Source organism: Protopterus annectens, chromosome 7.part0 (genome assembly GCF_019279795.1).
Source record: "Protopterus annectens isolate FY-2018-M chromosome 7.part0, PAN1.0, whole genome shotgun sequence".
NCBI classification, from domain to species: Eukaryota; Metazoa; Chordata; order Ceratodontiformes; family Protopteridae; genus Protopterus; species Protopterus annectens.
Genome location: NC_056739.1, coordinates 780,382,213 through 780,400,324, shown reverse-complemented (window position 1 = coordinate 780,400,324; position 18,112 = coordinate 780,382,213).

Here is an 18,112-nt window from a genome sequence, read left to right as displayed (position 1 = left end):
TATGTCCATAGAAGTCATTGTTCCACTGTATTCTGCATTCATCAGACCTATAATTGAGTACAATGCTCCCTTTGGTATGTACCTAACCAGGCATATCCAACAATTGGAATGCCCAGAGAGGTTCCTCACTAAAAGAATAGAGGGCATAAGTAAAATGTCCTTTGCAGACTACCTCAAGGCCCTATCCCTGTAGTCTGTCTCCTATAGACTTTTGAGGGGAGATCTAAGCCTGGCATACAGGACATTGTCAGACCCCACTCTGATATACCTCTTGCATATCCACAAAACAAACAGCACCAGAATTACCCATTCTAAAGACTTAAACCTTGCCTGTGATATAAATAAGAACTGCTGGAGAGACAGGTATGTATCCCAGAGGCTACCCTGTCTATGGAACAGGCTCCCCATCCATGTGAAACAGAGTTCCTCCTTAACCCAATTCAAGTACAGCTTGGACAATTTGATGGGGAGCAGGAAATTCATCCCTGGTTTGGCATCTATGTCTGTAATGGATACAGGCAAACTGTAAATGGTTCATCTCCCAGGCCCCTGTGTGTAAATGTTTCATCTCCCAAACCCCTGCTTATACTCATCAACGGTATCAGAACTTGTCAGAGATTTGGGATGCATATCTATGCTTAAAAAGGCCCTTCTGGTTGTTAGCCTAGTAAACACCTATGAACCTGTAAACTAGTCCTGAGAGGAATAAGAGTTCAGCATACATAAGCATATATTGATTTATCTGATAGTGTGACAGAGTTCTGGTGGCGAGATCGTAAAGAAAAAACAGAATTGCAATATGTCCAGATTTGTTGGATTATAACAAGTCCATTTTAACAATCTTAATGACAAAATCACAAAGTGGATAAAGTGTCATTTTATTTTTTCATTTTAAGTTATGTTCTTGTAGAATATCTCACACAGTCAGAATGAGAAAAAGCCAGGCAGAAACTGTTATGACATTAACTTCATGAGGCTATATACAGTTTCTAACTATTAAGAAAAGTGGCTAATGGCTGTCTGAGGCAGACTGTATTTCATTAGTTTAATAAGACAGAAGTAAAAATGCTTTTCCACAAGAAAATAGAATCCACATCATCATTATGAGATGTGGGCATTAACTATTCCTGCAAAGTTCTGAGCGGACTAGTGGTTGTAACAATTTGAATACTTCTGAGGTGTGCCACCACAACTAGCTCCTTTACCTGTTGTCAGGGCATCTCTATACATTCACCTTGTTTAAGCACTATGAAGGACCTTCCAGAATTCAACCTATTGTGAGCGCACTCCTGTAGGGAACACCACATCATTAAGATGATGTTTGGTCCCAACACTTTTCAAGCATAGAAACCTTTGGAAGCTTAACCAGTATACATAGACATTTGTGTTTTCCTGTAAAGAAATGGGACTTATCCCTATCAGTCAACACTTTGATTTATAACATTCTACTTGTGGTATTCATATGAGATTTAACAGCTTAGTTCTAAAGTATCATTTCATAGGTTCATAGGTTCATACTAGGCTATCTGCCCTAGGGCATTTATAAGCCTAGCCGGAATGTGTTTGGCTTTCGCAACCCATTTTAAATTTATTTTGCTATTCCCTTTTTCGAGGTTAGTATACTGTGCCTCTGTCTAACAGTGACACAGAAGTGATACCCGGGGTAAACCTACGATCTCCCATCCACTCATCAAGATTCCTCTTGAAGAGAGTCAATGAGGGACTCTGCCTAACCTGGACTGGGATTTTATTCCAGAGTGAAGGGAGCCTCTGGGTTATGAATCTGTCCCTCCAGCATGTCCTATTTATTTCAGTGCTGAGGTTCAAGTCTCTCGAGCGCGTAGCTTGATGGGATTTGGATTTTCTGAGGTGCAGCATGTCCATTAATTCCGGGTTGGACATGGCTTTATACGTCAGGCACAGATCGCCTCTGAACAGGCGGTATGCCACTGAGTAGAGCTGGAGTTTCTTTAACCGGGCAGCATATGGCATCTGTTTGATCCCTTTGATCCTCTTGGTGAGGTACTTTTGGGGTCTTTCCAGTTGCTGCAGGTGTCTGGTAAGGTACATCCCAAAAGGGGCATTGTACTCAATTATGGGCCTGATGAGGGATGAATAAAGAGGAACGATGACCTCCCCTGAGCTAGATGTGAATCCCTTCATGATTAGGTGGGCTATATAAAATGTTTTTCTAGCCACTTTGGCCACGTGGTTGTCAAATGAGAGATTGCTATCATCTTGGGTCCCAGGTCCCTAATTACTTCTTCTGTACTTAATGGATTACCACCTAGGTGGTAATTTGTGGGCACTTTGTTTTTGCCAAAGGGGATGACTATACACATTTTGGCATTTAGCTTGAGGCCATGGCTCTGGCACCAGTTGTCTGTTTCTATGAGGCCCTTTTGGAGGATGCTTGTGTCAGCTGGAGAGTCGATTATGGCGCCCAGTTTGCAGTCATCTGCGAACTTGGTCAGCCACAGTCCTTCCGTGTTGGCCTGTACCTCTGAGAAATATATACCAAACAAGAGAGGTCCCAGGACTGAGCCTTGTGGGACACCACTTGTAACTGGTTTGGAGTCTGACATGGCTCCAGCAATTCTAACCATGTGGGTTCTGTCCTTGAGCCAGTTTGCAATCCATCTAGTGACATAGGGGTTTATATTTAAGCTGGTGAGCTTATCTATAATGCCTGAGTGGGGTATTGTATCGAAGGCTTTTGCGAGGTCCAGGTAGGCTGTGTGGACCACCTTCCCCTCGTCAATGGCCTTGGTGACTGTTTCAAAGAAATCAACCAGGTTTAAGAGGCAGGATCTGCCCTTAACAAAGCTGAACTGGGTAGAATCCAGTGTCTGTAGGTCCCCAATATCTATATTTATGAGGTCCATGATGATCCTTTCTATAGCTTTGCAGACCAAGCTAGTCAGGCTTATGGGGCGATAGTTTCCAGGATCCGTTGAGGCACCACCTTTATGGAGAGGGACCGCAGTTGCTGTACGCCACTCTTTGGGCACATATCCTGTAGTAAGGCTGAGATTGAACAGTAGTTTTATGTTTGGGTTTAGCTCTTCTTGGAGTTCATGTAGGACGCAGCCCGGGACACCGTCTGGTCCCATTGATGCTGTGTTTTTTGCTTTGGAGAGGGCGGCTCTTACCTGAGCATCTGAGATGTCAGGGGGGCAGCACTCTGCTGGGATAGATATTTGCCCTTTTGGTGGGGAGGGGGGAGAAGTTTGCGCTGAACCTGTCAGCTAGGATGTTGGCAATGTCTGTGGAATCAGTGTATTTTTTGTCATTTTGGACTAATTCTGAGCATATCTGGGAATTACCACCCAGGTTCCTAACATAACTAAAGAAAGTCTTGTGATTATCCTTAGTGTCCTGTGCAATTTTTCTCTCGAAGCTGGCCTTAGACAATTTTATGAGTGCCCGTAGCTTTTTGCTAATACTGATCAGTGATGCCTTCCCTTTTGGGATTTTGCTCTATCATTTAGTAGCATCCTCCTTCTATTGTATAGTTTGTTTATGGCTGGGGTCCACCAGACAGGACGTCTGCCTTTGGAGGATTGGGTCTTGGTTTTATTTGGGATCGATGATCCATGCATTCCTGAAGGTGTTCATAGAATGCGTTTATAAAGGATTCTGCGGTCTGGGCCATATTTTCCACAGGCCGGGGCTTTGAAGGATTCCACCTCGGTTTTGAGGAGTGTGAAATTTGCTTTAGAGAAGTTTTTCACTGTGGTTTTCTGGGCAGGGGTTGGGGTCGGGATGTGAATATCCAGTGAGATTAGTTTATGGTCTGATCTTACCAGTGAGGGATACACTTCTGGTCTGGAGCATAGAGTCCCCATGTTGGTGATGATCAGGTCCAGTATGTTTTCCCCTCTTGTGGGAGTGGTAACAAGTTGTTCCATAGCATTTGAGTTTATAAATTCTAGGAACCTTTGGGCTAGGGTGTTGGAGCTTGAGTAATGCTCCCAGTCTATGTTTGGGTAGTTGAAGTCGCCCAATATAATGGTGTTTGGAGAGACCTTCATATTTTCCAGTGTTCTCAGAAAGGCCGAGTGGGGTTCCTGGGTTTGGGAGGGTGGTCTGTAGCAGGCTATAAACTGGAAGGCAGTTTTACCCACTGTTAGTTGCACATGGATAGTCTCTGATGCTTCGTGCTTTGCCACCAACGTGGAGGTGTGGGTATCTTTGATGAATATCGATACTCCCCCTCCTTTTGTGGTTCGGTCCAAGTTTTGGGGCTGAAAAGCATGGTATGAGGTATAACCTGGTAGTACTGGGGTGCTCTCGGGAGCCCTGAACCAGGTTTCTGTTACTGCACAGATATCGATGTTCTCCATGCTAAGGAGAGTTTCGAGTGCGTGCATCTTGAGGTTTAGACTTCTGGCATTGAGTAGCATTACTCTTAGTTTCTTATCCCTTGTGATACCTATGGAGGTGGGTTTGTCTTTTGAGCCTGGCCTAAAAAAGGCACTATGGGGGTAGCAAGAGCCTTTGCCAATATCCGAAAGCCCAGGGGTGACAGGTGCAAGTCGTTCCTAGTGAAGCATCGTGGCTTGTCGAGCATATCATCCCAAGCTGACAGGCATTGAATCCCCTTTGAATGACACCAGTACTTAAGCCAGTTGTTGAAATTGATCATCTTGTCTTCATATTGTGGCATCATTCTTGGTGAGGGTAAGATGCTGCTCAAGGTCAGGGTCATACCGGCCTGGGCTACATGCTCAGAGAGCTCCTTTATGTCTCTTTTCATGTAGTCCAGGGAGGTACGTCTCAGGTCATTCACACCAGCATGGACAATGACTGAGTCATATTTGTACTTGCCTTGGAGTGACCTGAGTGCTTGTGTTATGTGGCGGATCCTAGCGCCCGACAGGCTGCTCACCGTGACCCTCTCCTTGTTCAGCCTGGTGAGCGGGACGTCAGTGTGCCTGACGATAGAGTCACCTATTACAAGTGTATCAGGTGTGTTGTTTAGTCTTAAGGGCTGTGACTGTTCGGCACACTGGCTTTGTGAGATATGTGTTACACGTATTTTGTTTTGGGGTAGCGGTTGCTTGGGTGTCTGCTTTGGAGGTCTCTGCTGCTTAGGCAGATCTTTATTTAGAGCCTCCGAGTATGTTTTTGTGTGATTATGTGTTTGGTTTGCTGTCGTGGTAGGTCTATGTGAGACTGGAATTGTATTGAGTGGTTTCCTTCTCCTGACTGGTTATGCCAGTACTGAGTTGAGAGAGCTTAGCCTCCAGTTTGGCTATATGGTTGCATCTCTCACATGTGTTGGAATTTGTTGGGAGGAGTAGAGGGTTGTCTGTGTACATGAGGCAGTTGTATCATATCTGGTAATCCTGAAAACCTGGTTCTGTGGAGAGAATCAGCTTATCCTGCTTTACTCTTGCCCTCTTCCCCTTCCAAATAAATTCATTAGATTCTTTATTAATTACCATCTCCAGCTTCCCCCCTGTTTAATAAAAATATGTTGGATCTGCGTAAAAACTGAAGTGAATAACAAAATTTCAATTCTTACACTCTATGTTCACAATCAAGAGCCTCCAGTTTCTATTATCTTTTGTTTAGGCTCTTAACACATATTCTTGCCAAACTTAGGGAACTTATAACGAGAAAAGTAAGCAGAGAAATGTCGAAATCAAGAAAGAGTACAAATTAAAACATTTATGGAAGATTTAATTGTGTCAAAGTTAGAGGTAGATGAGGCTCAACAACTAATAGTAAAGACAGGACATGGCGAGAAAAAACAGTGATATATAATCAGTCTTCAGGAAAGTTTCCAAGAACAGATGGTATTCCTGTGGTTGTTTGAAATTTAGGATAGAAAAACTGATAAAGATCTAGAATATTTTGTTTAAAAGTATTTTAAAAGCATGGAAAGCACAAACATCTTGGAGGAAAGGTGTGGTGCCTGGGTTACCTAAAGATGGCAAAGACCCTTCAGACCCAACTTCGTATAGGCACATTTCAATTTTAAACCATGGTTATAAAGTGCTTGTGTTTGTACTAGCTAAAGGAATGGCAAAGGTGTTGCCAAAATTGATAGATATGTATCAGTGTGGTTTTGTGGAGAGGAGGCAAAAATTTGACAACATTAATAGAATAATGATTATCCAGAGGGAAGCATAATATAAGAAAATACATCTGTTATTGCTAGGTCTTGATGCAGAGAAATCCTTTGGCAGAGTAAACTGAGATTTTATTAGTAGGGCAATTGAAGCATTTGCATTCACTGATACAATAATAATGTTAGACAGCTATATGAAGGATTAGAAGTAAGAATTAAAGTGGGAGGGTTCCTGTTAGATAAGCAGTGTTTGAACACAAGAACCAGGCAGGGGTGCCCTCTTTCCTCTGTATTTCCTTTATATTTAGATCCATTGGCAAAGAAAATAAGGAATTCAGAAATATGAGGATATAACTGGTATGGTAATCAAGAAAAGTTGGCTTTATTTGCTGATGATATTTTGTACTTGATATATCCAGAAAAGGACAATTCAGTGTTATGGAACATTTTGAGACAGTTTCAAGTCTTTTCAGGATTTAAAATTTATGAAGATAAAACAAAGGCTACAACTGTAAACTACATAGCCACACTATGCCATCCCATACTTGAATAAGGTGGAATGTATAGCTTACTTGTTTGTATAGAAAACAATAACTAACCTAAATTGCTGCATATATATATATATATATATATATATATATATATATATATATAATATAGATATATATATATATATATATATATATATATATATATATGGGATTCCATACACCAGATCGAATTTTCACTCATTCAAAATAGTGCATGGAATACTCACTGCAGCAAAAGTGCACTTACGCGAAGTTCAGTACAACAAGTGGGTGTTGTACTGAACTTCCATGTGTCACGACCTTAGGGTTAGGGCACAGGTCATGGTAAGGATAGCCCATAGGGCTATCCCTTACCAATACCCGCCTAACCCTAAGGTCGTGACACTAGCGCAGTGAAGGACATAGCAATGTCCTCCACTATGGTGTGATAGTCACGAACCTTAGGGTTAGGGCATGGGTTAGGGTAAGGGGATAGCTTTACTAACCATCCCCTTACCCTAACCTGTGCCTAACCCTAAGGTCCATGACTATCGCACCATAGTGGAGGACATAGCTTGTTTTTATGTCCTCCACTGTGCTGCAGTGTTTTCGGTGAAGTGCACTTTCGCAAAAGTTCACTTTCGTTAAAGTGAACTTTCGCAGAAGTGAGGCTTCCTATTACAAGTTCGAAGTAGTGAACTTTCGTTCTTGTAATAGGAATCCATATATATATATATATATATATATATATATATATATATATATATATATATATATATATATATATATATATTCTGAACGTATTAATTCTGTCTTTAATCAAATGTATATAAGGTGTTCCTGAAGCAGTACAGAATTGAACTTGTCTGTATGTCCATTAAAAATGTAATTCTAATGTTAACTTGTATGACATGGAGCTTTTCTTCCTGGGATTCTACTGAAACCAAAAACGAACTGTAGATACTCCACCAAAGGCTGCCTGCCCACAAAAGATTCCAAAGGAAAGAAGAAAAAGGCAGGTACTGGCCACCACGCTGACCAGCTTCAAAGCTTTTATTTAAAACTCAATTAAAAACACAGGAATGAGTGCTTTTGGGACCAAGCCCTTCTTTGGATACAAAACTCAAATGCAACTGCAGTTTTTATATAGCTCTTCAGTTAACATTCAGTACCGCACCCTCCTTTTCCTTAATGCAGGTCTTAAAGATATAACCCCATTTAAACCTGGGGTTTTGTATGCTGCAATCTCAATGATCCATTTAGTTTTCTTCAACTCTGTCTCATTAATCAAATCACCTCCCCTTTTGTTTTTATTTACACATTGTATAACCATAAACTTAAACCTATGATTTTCATACTTAGAAATGTGCTGGAAAAGTACATTATGTTCATGTATTAATCTTACAGAAGACAAATGGTTCAAAATTCTGTTTCTCAGCATGCACTTAGTTTTTTCTACATAAAATGAGCTGCAACATTCTTTCTTCTACAATCTGCATACAAATCGAAACAATATTGTGTTCTATGGCTGATATGCCATAGGTATTGCTAATGACAGTAAATAAATCTGTCATTAGCAATACTTGTGGCATATCAGCCATAGAACACATACTATCACAAGTAGCTAATTTTGAGCTTGATAACATTAGGCTGATAAGTGAGCTGCTTAAAATAGTGTTAGAAAATAACATATCCATGTGTTAAGATGCATATTATCGCCAGAAGCAGGTGGTGGCTGTGGGCACCCCCTGTGCCAACACTTCGCAACATTAGTGTTGGCTTACTGGGAGAATAAAGCTATATATGGAGGATAACGTCCATGAAAGGACAAGTTAATTTTCTATGTGTGTTTTGAGGATGACTTTTTTTGTTATGGAGGGGTTGTGGATTTACAAACATTTGTTGAATATTTGGAATCTACGACCACTTTCCTTAGATTCACCATGCAGTATTCCAGTAGAGCTTTAGACTTTTTGGATGTAAAATTGCTGAAGGATAAGAATGGAGTTTTGGACACAACCTTATTCAGAAAAAAACTGTTGGAAGAATAGCATGCTATCTTATGACAGCATGCATCCAAGATATACATTCAATGGTATAATAAGAGGGCAGGTTGTTAAAATTTCACGCATATTTATGCAGGATACACACTTTGAACAAGATATAGACAAGTTAGAGAGTAACCTCTGTCGAAGGGGATACAATGAAAATAGAGTTAAAGATGTTATTACTAAGAGTAAACAGTACAGAAATAATAGGTCCAGGCCTTGGTTCTTCCATAGACAACAGGATGGAACACCTGTTCATTCTAGAGCCTCACAGATGGACAATGTGAGGCTAATGTTAACATATAGCAATAACATAGGGGGAATATGTGATATAATAAAACAGAATTGGAATGTTTTGTTGACAGATGACAAAATAGGCAAGGTAGTGGGGGAAAAAACAGTTTTTGGTTTTAGAAGAAATAAAAATTTGAAGGATTTATTATGTCATGAAGGGAAGAAAGAAAAAAGTAGGAATAACTTTACACAATGTGCAGGTACATGAAAGTGCAGAAATTGCAAAGAATGTGAGTATATTGAGGAGGTAGGATCTTATGTACACCCTGTATCAGGAAAACAATATTGTTTTGATTTGTATGCGGACTGTAGAACAAATAATGTTGTTTACCTGGCTGTCTGTCAGAACTGCAGCTCAGTTTATGTAGGAAAAAACTAACTGTATGCTGAAAAACAGAATTTTAAACCATTTGTCTTCTGTAAGATTAAAACATGAATATAATGCACTTTTCTAGCACATTTCTAAGTATGAAAATCATAAGTTTAAGTTTATACAATGTGTAAATAAAAACAAAACGGGAGGTGATTTGATTAATGAGACAGAGTTGAATAAAACTAAATGGATCATTGAGCTAGCAGCGTACAAAACCCCAGGTTTAAATGGGGTTATACCTTTAAAACCTGCATTAAGGAAAAGGAGGGTGCGGTACTGAATGTTAACTGAAGAGCTATATAAAAACTGCAGTTGAATTTGAGTTTTGCATTTGAAGAAGGGCTTGGTCCTGAAAGCACTCATTCCTGTGTTTTTAATTGAGTTTTAAGTAAACGTTTTGAACCTGTTCAGCGTGGTGGCCAGTACCTGCCTTTTTCTTCTTTCCTTTGGATTCTACTGAAAAGGGAGTGCATTTCTGCTCAGTAGACTATCCCCATTAAAAAGTGCAATAAGTAATAAAATGAATAAATTCTTCTAAGCTATTTTTTTTTTGTCAAGTACTGATTTGGCAGTTATGACTGTTTTTCAGGTAATCCATTTCTCTATAACTAAAGCAGTCTTCTCAAAATGTGTATAGAAACGCATATGGTTGCAAAGACTTTGAAATCTTTAGACTCATGCTGTGATCATTAATCAGTCCAGTCTTTTCTGGAATATTTTGTCTAGCAAACATAGCTGTCATTTTCTACAGTCCTGGAAAAGGTGTTTTGGCATTTAAAGTTAAAAATGTATTGTTATAGTAAGCAGTGATGAGGTAATTTCATTTCTCCATTTAATGATCATTCCCAACCATTTGCTATAGCTTACTGCCTTGAATTATGTATAAAATCATAGCGGTTCTCTCGTGGATTTTGGATTTGGATTTGACTCATATGGAATACCTATCAGCCATTTTACTTATTCATCTCTGTTCAATGTAAAACGTCTTTTGCCCTTTCATTGTACCATTCCATACCTAAGTGCCTTGAAAAGATATGCAAGAGTATTCCATTATGCACTGAGCACAGAATAAGTACTTTTGCCTTTCTAACAGAACTCTGGCTGCTTGATTTCACTTCTGTAATGTCGTCATTCAGCAATTAACTACAAGCATTGCTTTCTGGATTGCAGCCATCCCAGTTTGATAATGGTGTTACTGTGGAAAGATATGTATCCTGTGGAGTGGATCTTTGACTTCTAAGAACCTTTCTGGAAAATTTTTCTGTAACTACATGAATCTGTGCATCTAATTCTCAATGCAAGAAATCTTCGTGACATGTAACCTGTTTTATCAAAAGTGCTCTTGTTGCACAAATGTCTTTGCACACACATTGTAAAACTGTACAATGGCTGAATTTTGTTTTTAAGATAGCATTTCATGATTCATCTCCTATAACAAGTATTCTTCCATACACATAATGGTAAAAGCATTTACAAATAGAAATAAAACTGCAAAAAATCTTAAAAGGTATTTCTTTGCTCTGTACATCAGTTGCATGGATCACAGCAGCTAATATCACATGTGCTTGATTAAAATAGTTTGAGTTTTCAGTTGCCCATTTTAATTTTTTCTCAAGACACACATGAGTGAGAGTCTTTTGTTGATATTCATCTTCTTAGATGGTCTATCTTGTAACCTGCTGGAGAAAAAGCAAGACAGCCTGTTAACTGTCTGCTAGTCATCACTGTTTCTCTGATGTGCAGCAACCTCTAAGTGAGAGGAATGAAGTTTGGGGGGCTTGCTGCTAACATTGGTGGTCTCTCTGCAGCAAACCATTTTTTATTATTATTGCTTTTGCTCATATCGTCGACAAGCTTGAGTATCTTTTAACTGAGTTTCTAAGTAGTCAGGCTCCTGTAATTTGAATCTTAGTTGCTGAAGTTTTATATTCTGAGCTCTTAAATTTGAGAAGATGTAGTGGAACTGCTTTTCAAAGTATTGCTCAGGGATCACATACTATATCCTGTTGATTTACCTTCTGTGATGTCACTGCTCTGGGCCAGTAATCAAGGAGCCTTAATCCTCACCACTGACACTGGAGAGGGACACACAGTATTTCTAGATGCAGCTCTCTGCACCAAGCACAAATTCCCTTCTGAGTGTTCCAAGCCAAGTCCTGCACCACCCTCTCTGTGAAACCAGTGCTCTGTGTCTCTTCTCCAAGTAACACACACAGTCATTGAGATCTGATTTACACACACACACACACACACACACACACACACACACACACACACACACACACACACACACACACACCTGGGAAAGACTGGCAAAGATTTGCTAACTATGCTCCCTCTGCCCAGACTATAAGGTGGGTGCTGCCACCAGAACACTGCAAAGCCAGCTGCTGTAAGGTTCTTATAAGGGTACCCAATTATAATGAGTAAAATTAATACTGATACAAATGTAGTGTTTGACCTATGCAGCAAGGCTTTCATAGGCTGCCACAGTGTCACCAAATAAGTATAAATACTCTCAAAGGTTAAAGAATTCTCAAAAGTACCAGCCACAATGAAAAGTTTAAATATATTCCATAATAAATAATAAAAGAACATGAAAATACTAAACATCTATTTACAATAAACACAAGAGTTTTAGTCACAGGAAATATCAAAAATAACACAGATGGATACATTCATGCATATACAGAAAAATAATACTTAACTAATCTCACTATATTTTTCTGACTGAACTAATGAATTACTGTCCCCTAGTTCACTTACTAGAGCAAGGCAAGATGATGTGGGTGTGTGGTCTTCCTTGTCAAGTTTCACAAACAGACTGCCCTGAGACTTCTATCTCATTTAGTATTAAAACATAATTTCAGTGCCAGATTACAGAAAGACATCACATAAATCTGATCATCTGACTCTGCTTCCCACACTACCCCCCATTGCTAGAAACTGAAACATAATTTAGCACATATGTGTTACCATACACACAGATAGAGCTTTGCTGAGATGTGGTATTAGCATCTGGAAGCTATAAAACCATTTCAAAATGTCTACCCTTCCAGGATAGCAATTAGTTTACCCCAAGGACAATACAGTAGGAATCCTAGTCCTGGTTTTCACAGATATTTCATCTCTGGCTGCAATTAGAACTGTAAGATACAATCTTTATGGCCTAAAACCAGGTAATTTAATTTAAGACTATTTTTCAAAGTTAGCTGGACTGAGATTAACCTATGTTACAATATATTTATTTCAACAGTTACAATACAGTCTGACATAGAGGTATGTTTCTTTTCTGTCCAGCAGGACCCACTGTTGGTACATTTTTAAAACAGCAGCTTTACAAATACATTTTCAACACAAGCATGTGTACAAATCAGTTTGATATACAAATGACACAATTCTTTACAAAACTCCAACTAGCTATGCTGGCATATATTACACAACCACTGCCCTATTTCTCTTGGCATAGCTGGCAATACCTCACATAATCACACCTTCTTGCAAAAGAAATGTGTTTACTTCATTTTGAGGAACTACAACATGTAGAAATATTTTTGACCAGGTGCGTAGTAAGTGCGGACAGGAATTGCCTTCTATTAATAAGTTTATTCATAACATTACATGATAAACACTGTCTCATAAAACGTTGGTTGTTTGTTTTAACTGCTGTCTTAATGGTGTGTTAACTTCTTATGGCTATAGTTTAAATCAGGTTAAATTGTTGATACAAAGGGCAGAGTGATTTTGAATGATATTATCTCTTTAGTACCTCTGATTTATTCAGCATCTGGATTTATTCCTTCAGCCATGCAGCTGTGGAATACCACCTTCCCTAGTTCTGTCTCACACAGCCAGAGAATTTACATCATGTGCCTGTTTAGTAGTACAGCCAGATAGTAAAATACCATTCACAATAAATGCAAAACCTTCTCAAATTGAATATGCATTGTTCATTTTTTCTGAAACTCATTTTGTGCTGACATTTGGCCAAATGTCAAATGGAAAAAAAAAAAACAATGTTTTCTAAAAATGGTACTGAATTGCACCTCTCAACTTCTTAGCACAGGAATTCTCAGCAAGGCCAACAATAATGTAGGAACAAAGGCTCAGAAAGCTTATAAAGTTGCTAAAATAACATTTTTTTCTTTACCATGCATTTTCTCAAGGATATGAAGTTTGAAACCCAAATGTCAGTCTGCCACTATTTAATTACTTCAGATTTCCCAGAAAACCAGACATTTTATGAGGAACAGACCCAAAATATGTGACATAAATCTGAACATTCTGCAAAATTCTGGACGGTTGAGAGGTGTGTTAACGGAATATGTTTGGATTATTCTGCTGGCATCTTTATAGCCCTAGAGCCTGACGTAGTACCATGTACTCTGAAAAACATTGCATGTGGTAATTTAGACTTATAATACTCAAAGGAAAGTAAGAAATAATGTGGCCTTTTAATAGCTTTATTTAAGTCTTTAGGATCTAAACATATGCTAGGATTGTCTGCGCTGGGCTTTTCTACAACTCCTAAAACATTCAGCCATCTGGTAGCTTATTAGCTTATTAGCTTATTAATTGCTGTGATTAAATCTACATGCTCCATGTAGTTAACTTATAGGTTCACAGGTGAATACTAGGCTAACTGCCATGAAGGGCTATTTTAAGCTTTAACCAATAACCTGAGGTCAGAACCAAATCCTGTAGCTTGTGTATCTAAGATAAAGATATTAACCATTATGCCAAACCCAACAGGCTTGTCTGGGATATAAACCCATGACCTCTCAAACATTAAGCAAGAATCATACCCCTAGACTAACAAGCCTCTTATTTTAAGCATGTTTGCTTTAAGGAAATTCTTCTAGGTACATCTTCCAGGAAATTGTAGTACATTGAAAATGATCAGAAAACTTTCAAAACACTACTTTGTATGCCCATTTTAGCCTTCACTGATAAAATTATCTTGATCAAGTTTGTGTGTAGACATGCATTAAGTTTCAGGACTAACAATTAAATTTGTATTCACAATATGAAACTTAAGAATGTTTTTTATGCCCTTCTACTGGTAAGACATGTTACCGTGGTCATTTAAATTAAGTGTTTCGTCTCCATAACCATGAAGACGTTATTCACTTTATAATGGTTTAGCTACAAAGCAAATATGATAAGTAACAAGCGGAATTATTTACAAAGCACAGTGGTTACTTTAAAAGTAGGAGTGATGTCTGTGAAAATCTGTGTGTAGTGTTGCAAAGGTCTGACAATGCAGGGACCTTGGCAGCTTCTTGCAATGAATTAATAAACACAGCTTTCTTTAATGCTCTGCATTTTGCACAGGGTGAGTCGGCTTTCTTTTTTGAACAAACGTTCTTATTACTTATGCAGAATTAATGTATTTGTAACTTTATTCATTGTCACTGGCTTGAAGGAAATGCATTGGCTATATTGTATGGCATTATTCATAATATATATTACATATTTATTATGTAATTAATGAAGAACATTTTCTTCAATCATACTGTCTTTGCAAAGCTTTGCTTTGTTTACTATGCAAGCTAGTGTAAAAACTATGCTTTGTTGCAGCTGTCCAAATATGTAAGGAATGATCCTTGATGTGACGACTGGGGAGAGATGGGCGATCGCTGCCAGCCTAGTCAAATAGAATTTAATACATAATTCTATCATTTGTATAAATAAATGCAAAATACAGGCTTGTGTTTTTAAATGAAAGAAAAACACTGTAAAATGTGAACTTCAAGATTGTTACAACATTGTCCCCTTGCTGTAAAGAAAAACTAAGTCAAGCCTTTCAAATTTGTCTTTTGAAATTGAAATGATTTTATGACACTCTGATCTTTAAAGTTGGTTCCGGTCAGGCTGGCTGAAGACATTCTGTCTATTGTGTTAACTAAGGACTAATTGCTAGAGTGTATATGTGAAATACCTTTTAGTGTTGTATTCTCCTGTGCAGGTGTTAGCTTGCTAAATAATGCAGTTTCTATTAGCCTGGGAACTCTAGGTTAAGTGTCAAAGAAGTGGTGTAATGGAAACTAACTCAGAATGATGTAATCTGGGGAGGACCCAGAGACATGTTTGTAGTGATGTTTTATAAACTGTGTCTCAGAGAGAGACTGGCAGAAAATGGCATTTTGATCTTTATATCCAACTTACCAACACTCTGCTTATGCTCACATGTAATTTTCTAGCACTGTGATTTCTTGCAGGAATAGTTAAAGCTAGTAAAGATTAATTAGGTATTTTTCTTTGAAATCAGACTTGTCCTACTGTATTAGTTTAAGTTTCTCTGTGATCTCTGAACTCTTAGATATCTCTGTGGTGTAGTAGTTTTGTCTTGTGTTTTAATTATTTATTAATATTTTTTTAAAAACCTTCTACCTGTGGCTGCTTTGTATAGAGATAAGCTCTAGAATACATTGCATATTGATAGAAGTTATTGTAATAGGCCGCTCTAAAATAAGCCTTGACTGTTAGTCATACTACCATTGGATAATAATATTGCACAGTAATAATTGGATACCCTTTTAAGGGCCTTTTAGTAGCTGATATTATTAACTGGGTGGTGGTAGTAATTACTACCGTATAGTCTGGGTAGAGGGGCACAGCTGGAGAATCTGTACCAGCCTTTCCCAGGAGACTCTGTGAAGTTGTATAAATACTTATCTCAAAGTGTGTGTGCTTTGTGTCAGCTACTTGGCAGGGACACGAAGCACTGGTTGAACAGAGAGTGTACTAGAGGTTCTAGCTTGCCCAGTTAGGCTGAGACCTGGACCCTATAGCTGTGCCAGTGGGGAGTCTTATTGGGGACCTGGTGAGCAAGGGAGCAGCCAGCCCCAGACTGACTGTGATCTCTGTGTGCACTTAAGAGAGATTGTACTTTACTGTGTGCATTAGTTATCCTTTTCTCTTTTATGAGACGACCTCCCTGGTGTTAGTAGTGAGCATTGAGGCTCCTTGATTGCTGGACCAGGGCATGGTCGTCACACTTGACTTTTATTATTCCTGTTGCTTTTTCAAATTTTGTTAAGTGTCTTATTTTGAACCTTAGGGACATTTTTTGAAGTTTCATTCCATTATCACAGGGTGGTACAAAGTTGGTAACAACTCCAGAAACCAGCTTTAAGGCGGTATATTTGGCATACATATTCACAGAAAGTCTATGTGATGAGTTTCAATGATCATTTAAGCAGCCACAGTTAACATTGCGGCTACTTAAATGATATAAAAGACTACATTTTGGCAACTGAGTTTTTTTTTTTGCGGGGGGGGGGTCCTCGAGTCTAAAATTTTGTTCCACCAACTCTAGTTAGTGGAGGTGCCAACTGTTTGCCTGGATGAGCTAATTGCTCCAGCTACAGCTGTTTATCACAGATTTGCATCACTGTTTACATAACCACAGTGTCTGGTAGTTTCATCTCTTTGGTATATTGAGTAATGCAGACAGCTCAGTAAAAGCAAGCCTAGATAGTCCTTTATGAAAGGGATTGTTTGTGTCCAGTAGGTCGGTGCAAGTTCAAGATGAGGTGGTGTTCTGTATGTGTGGACAATAAAGTGGCTTTAAAGGTATTCTCCACTTTTTGATGACTGTCTTCACTGTGTTCCATGGTATATCCAATGCTGTGAAAAATTTTTTGTACCCTTCTCCTGACTTATACCTTTCAACAATGCTTTGTACGCTCTCTGGGAAGCATGGCTTTTGCTGTAGCAGGCAACTGAATAATTGTAACTTTCTTCAAAGTATATAACACACAAACAGGAAAATGTGGCAATGAGATTTCTGATGTTTTAGCTGGGAACAAAGACTTTTAATCAACAAAAGTCATTGGTGCCTACTTCTAAAAAGAACTGAGCTTTTTTTATCACAAATCACATTCCTTTGGAGAAACAAGCACTGAAATAGTGGATATAAAAAGCGTACACACCCCTGTGTTTGTGTTATAAAAAAATGAGACCTCAATAAATAAAAAATGTATAATAAGCTGGTTGCATAAGTGTGCACACCCTTAAACTAATACTTTGTTGAAGCACCTTTTGATTTAATTACAGCATTCAGTCTTCTTGGGTAGGAGTCTTATCAGCATGGCACGTCTTGACTTGGCAATATTTGCCCACTCTTCTTTGCAAAAGTGCTCCAAATCTGTCATATTGTGAGGGCATCTTTTGTGCACAGCCATCTTCAGGTCACCCCCACAGATTTTCTAATTGATTTATGTCTGGGCTCTGGCTGGGCCATGCCAAAACTTTAATTTTCTTCTGGTGAAGCCATTCTTTTGTTGATTTGGATGTATGCTTGGGGTCATTGCTGTGTTGAAAGGTGAAATTCCTCTTCATCTTCATCTTTCTAGCAGATGCTTGAAGGTTTGAGGCCAAAAGTGACTGGTATTTGGAACTGTTCATAATTCCCTCAACCTTAACTAAAGCCCCAGTTCCAGCTGAAGAAAAGCAACCCCAAGGTATGATACTGCCACCGCCATGCTTCACCGTGGGGATGGTGTTTTTTTGGTGATCAAAGTGTTGCTTTTGCACCAAATGTACCTTTTGGAATTGTTGCCAAAAAGTTCAACCTTGGTGTCATCAGAACATAACACATTTTCCCACATGCTTTTGGGAGATTTGATGTATTGTTTTTGCAAATTTTAGCCGGGCCTGGATATTTTTCTGATTAAGAAAATGCTTCCGTCTTGCAACCCTACCCCATAGTCCAGACATATGGAGAATACGGGAGTTTGTTGTCACATGTAGTACACAACCAGTACTTGCCAACAATTCCTGCAGCTCCGTCAGTGTTGCCTTA